A 5,221-nucleotide genomic window follows, 5' to 3' on the forward strand; every position below is an offset into this window, starting at 1 on the left:
CAAAGTACCAAGCATGAGTATATGTGTAAAGGCACTCCCATGAGCTTGTCCCAAGCTTGGGGGAGGTCCCCCGGTATCTTTATCACCATCATTATCGTTATTATTATCTTTTATCTCGATCCTTAGTTATATCATGGTTTAAAAAAACAATAGTATGAGATAGTTTGTAATGTGTTCTATCGCTCCTTCAGAGCAATTATCTATGTATCCTTTGGTGTGAGATTACAAAATAAAGAGTTGGCATGAGACGTCTTTTTGCTTTTTTGTTATTATGTACTCCATCCGGTCCTTTTTACTCTGCATATAAGAATTGTCTGAAGTCAAACTTCTTAAAGTTTGGCTATATTTATATGAAAAAATATTAACATCTACAATGCTAAATTTATACAATATGAAAACTAAATTCATGACGCATCTAATGTTGTTAATTTCACATTTTGAATGTTGGTAATTTTTTTTATAAACTTAGTCAAAGTTTACGAGGTTTGACTTCAAACAAATCTTATATGCGAACTAAAAAGGACCGGAGGGAGTATTCTAGCATTGCAAATCAATCCCATATGCTGATCTTGTGAGAAGTCATGGCTTTACATTGAGTTTAAAGAATAAAATCTCTTGAGGCTTAGTAAACATAGCATCGATCATTTAAACAACTCATGAAAGCTGAGTACAAGGAAGAGAAATTTCACATGTAAATACACTATCTTAGACATCTTTTATGATGGTGAACTCTCAATGAATATTTTCAAACTTGATAAAATAGCTGATGCTGGACAAGTAAGACAATGTAATGGGCTTCCCGTAATTTTTGAAGGTCGGCCTCTAGAATCCAAAAAGTTACATAACTCGGTAATTTGGGCACATTGTTTTGAGTGGGAGGTCGCCACTTGAGTCCCCTGGACATAACATACAGGGATGGTTCGACATGTGGTAGATTGAAAGTTCATTAAAGGTGAGACAATTATATGCAAGATATTGGGTAATAAAATGGTCTCGTCTTCGGATTGTGGTACAACGGTTCTCGGCCATTTGGCTACATCTAGGAGAAAACCCTGATGTAGATAGGCCATTTTTATTTAAGTGTTGAAACTAACAGAATACAAAAATAAAGGTAGAGCAACCAGTACACTCAGCTATTGGCATATTTTACGAATGAGAACTGACCCATGATAAAAGCCCATGTTTGATACTATGTAGTACAACCTCTGTTCCTAAATGTAAGATATTTGAACTGCAAAAACGTCTTACATTTAGGAACAAAGGTAGTATATCTCAATGATGGGAATTATTCTTTCAATGTGAGGCATGTTCTCATTGATAGTAAAGACGTCAGCGGTGACTTCATTAATCTTAAAGCTCAATGCAAATACTCTCTACATTAAATTCCATGCGAGTGTGTGCGTGTGATGGGGTGTGCGTGCATTGGTTCGTCTATACTGTAGTCGGTGCTTTGGAAAAAAAAACTAGTAAGTTTTTTTTTAGGGTGAAAAAAAAAAGATAGGTCACTTTTGCGAGAGGTGCGCTTTGCTCTGGTCCTTGGGCCGCAAACGACAACCCAGCCCAAACATCCTGCCGCTCCACTCTGTGTGTGTACTGCACGTAAAATCCTATCTGCCGCATTTTACCCTAAAAAAAATCTTCCGCATTCTACGGCAGTTTCCATTTTTTAGGTGCACATTCTGCGCTAGATTGTAGCTGCTCCGCACAGAGGCGAGCCACCAGCGAAAGAGATGGGCCGGCCCGTAATGAACACGCTACAGTAACCTGTTTTGGGACCTTCTAGGAGGTTCCTTTCCCCGGTTTTGGGATCTTGTAGAACGTTCCTAAACTGGTTTTCTCCTTTTTTTCGTTGTTTGTATTTTTCTTTTGTCCTGATTATTTATTTATTTATTCTCTCCTTTTTCCTTCCCTTTTTGTTTTTTAATTCTGTTTCTCTTTTTGCTCATTATTTTCCAAAAAAGTTTAGAATTTCAAAAATTGTTCGCTTCTTTTACAAAATTGTTCGATTCTTTTACAAAATTGTTCGAAAATTCAAAAAGGTTAGAATTTTAACTTTAAAAATGCTCCTATTTTGTACAGATTAAAAAAGGTTAGACAATTTCAAAAAATGCTCCCACTTTCCAATCTGCTCACAAATTTAGAAAATGTTCATATTTTCAAAATGTGTTCCCAAATTCATAAATTTTTGGTGGAATATAAAAAATATTCACATTTTTTTCTTTCACGAATTCAGAAAACGTTTGGAAATTTCAAAAATATGCCTGGTTTCCAAATTTGTGCATAAATTCAAACAATGCTCATGATTTTCAAAGTTTGTTCGCAAATTCAACAATAATTCGGGGTATTTCTAAAAATGTCGGCATTTTGAAAAAAAATATAAAAAATGATCAAGTTGTCAATTATTGTTCTTGTTTTGCAAAAAATGTTTTGCATTATGGAAAGTTGTTCTCATTTTCAACTTTGTCGCTTTTTTGAAAAAATGTTTGTGCTTTCACAAAATGTTGAAGTTTTAAAATATTTGTGCAGAAATTTGAAAACTTTCACGTTTCAAAAAATATTCACTTTTTGGAGAAAAAAGAAGATCTCGTTTGAAATTCCAGAGAATTTTAAAATCTATTGCGGCTTGTAGTTCATAGAAACCGGGCTGCCATTCTGGACATCAAATCTGAGGAATTACGGTGGCTGGCGACGTTGTTCACTTGCAAGCTGTCCTCGGTTCGACGCCTCACACGAACTTTTGTTTTTGAGAGTTTTTCTGCAAAACTGTGTTTAAGTTTTGCCGCTGCCGTTTGTTTCTTTAAGTATCGCGCTGCAGATCTAGCACTAGAGGTTGTCTGTCGCGGCGGCTTGCGGCAGCACCGACTATTAGAAATCTGTTAGTCCACATGTAGCGTGTGAACAAGGAAAGTAGTGTACCCTAATCAGCGCGCGAATCAGTACGAAGTCATGGGTTGGAATCACAGCGCTGGAATGGGCCGGGCCGGGCCTGTGCGAAACGCCGTCTCTTTGCGGAGGAGGTCCCTCCTGGATGCACGGCGCCGCGCCAAATCAGACGATGCGCGCACATGGCATATCTGTTTTTTGCGCGCGGCGCGACCGGTGGCTGTTGGAGATGCTTTTAGATTGAATCACAGCGCTAGAATGGGCCGGGCCAGTGCGAAACGCCGGCTCTTTGCGGAGGAGGTCCGACGGAATGAAATATGCCCGCGGCCCCGTGCGCCGTCGCTGGCGTGGCATATGCCCCGAGATATTCCTACCCTCCTCCATTCATTTTTCTTATCTCCCAACCCTCTCCCTCCTGGTACTTCCGGCAAGGCGAGTCAAAGCAAGGCGAGCATGAGCAGCGACACTCTCGCTCCCGATCCAGGCATGCACATGTGCTCTGCTACATCATTGTCTGGCCGAAACCACCGCATTTTTCTATGCCAACTCCGGCAAGGAGACGGGGTCGACCGATCCAGATCCCAGCTGCCATGCCATGCATGCTCGCGGCGAGTTCCTACGTGCGGCGCCACCGGAGATGGCTGGATCTGTGCCTTCCGCTGGTCTTCCTTGCCGTCAATACCGCCGTGGATCTGCCTCGGCCTCTGCCTGGCTGGCCGTGCAGGTGCAGGCGCGGGATCTGGGGAGCGATTCGTGGGAGGAGGGCAGGTGAGACCTCCACCAGAACGGCAAGGAGCAAGAGATCGTCCCCCATATGCGCATAGCATAGATCGATCGGGACGTACGTTTTGCATATGCTGATGCCGTCACGTGGCGTGGCGCCGTGGGAAATGCGTGCCGGCCGGTCCGATCAAGTTGGTGCAGGCACTACCGCCGGAATTTAAAAAGTCCGGTCGTCTTTCTCGAATGGAAAACAGAGAAGAACGGCCTGCTTCTAGCTGTTGGTGGTGTTGAGTTGGTCGTTTCATTTTTATTTATTTATTTAAGCGAGGTGAGGTTTGCTGTTGGGGTGTTGGTGACTGATCTCATCTCATCACAGCTCAGTTCTACTAGTAGTCCGTAGGTCACAACAACCGATGGGATGGAGTGAGGGAGTGAGGGAGGGATATCCATGCGATCGCGACGTCTACGGCGGTTCGGAGTTGCTCGGAAATCTCCCTCTCTCCCTCTCTTCTCGCTCGTCACTACCCACTGCTAGTATTAGGAGCGTCACACGGCACAAGAGTGGTGGTAGTGTACAAACTGAGGCTCCTCCGTCTCGAGTACGTGTGCGCGCGGTAGTTTCTTCCCGCCTTCAGGCCAACAGTTCTACGTTAGGTAAACAGCGACGGAGAGACACGGACCAACGGGCACTGCCGTCGGTATTCTACGGACGTACTCCTGTGATATGATAATTGTACGATCGCCGTCGATGACAGACACCCAGACCCAGTCCATCCGTCTCGTATTCTCTCGTATTCTCATCCTGGTGAGTGGTGACGACGACCGGATCCGGATGCACAGACCAACTTCACCTCCTGCTCCTTCCTTCTGGAACGAGTGCACCATCTTCCGATGGGCGGGTGGCGTACGAAACAAGGGTGCTGGCATCATTCGGCCGTTCCGGCCGGACGTGGACAGCGCGATCGCGGCGGCAGGTGGGAGAGCAGAGCCACGCACGGTGGCGGCACGGCCGGCCGAATGATTGCGCTGCCGCCGCTGCTTTCCTTCCTTCTCTCCGGCCCGCCTACGTACGTACGCACGTCGCTAGTAGTACGTGCAACTTTTTTTTTTGAACTGTTGTATGTACTGTACGTGCATCTTTTGCAAGTTGGCGCTCCCCGGCGATGCATGCATGGATGGACGTCCGGTTGGCGGTTGCGGCGGGCCAGCCGTGACCACGTTACCCTCTCGCCCATGTTTGGAAGTGTCGGGGGCGGGGCAGGGCAGGGCACGGTGGGGAGCGTGCCGCCGCCCGCCCGGCCCCGGATGTGCCTCTCCATCGGCTGCGGTTTTCTACGGCGCCGGAGCACCGACGGCGGCGCGTCCACATCAGGCCTCTATCGTGGACATGGCCACGCCCGTCCGCACCAAATCGTCATGTTATATCAATGATCACCATCCGCCACACAGAGCGCGCTTCATATAGATGTGTAGGCCGTGACGGCTATGCGCACACACACAGTCGTCATATCTCAGCCTTCATGAACAATTTCACCTTTACTCATTCAAACATTTCGATGGCCGCCAAAATTTAACATTCGACACATTAATGCAAGCAGTGTACATGGTCTTTGAC

The sequence above is a fragment of the Triticum urartu genome, chromosome 7 (genome assembly GCF_003073215.2).
Source record: "Triticum urartu cultivar G1812 chromosome 7, Tu2.1, whole genome shotgun sequence".
NCBI lineage: Eukaryota > Viridiplantae > Streptophyta > Magnoliopsida > Poales > Poaceae > Triticum > Triticum urartu.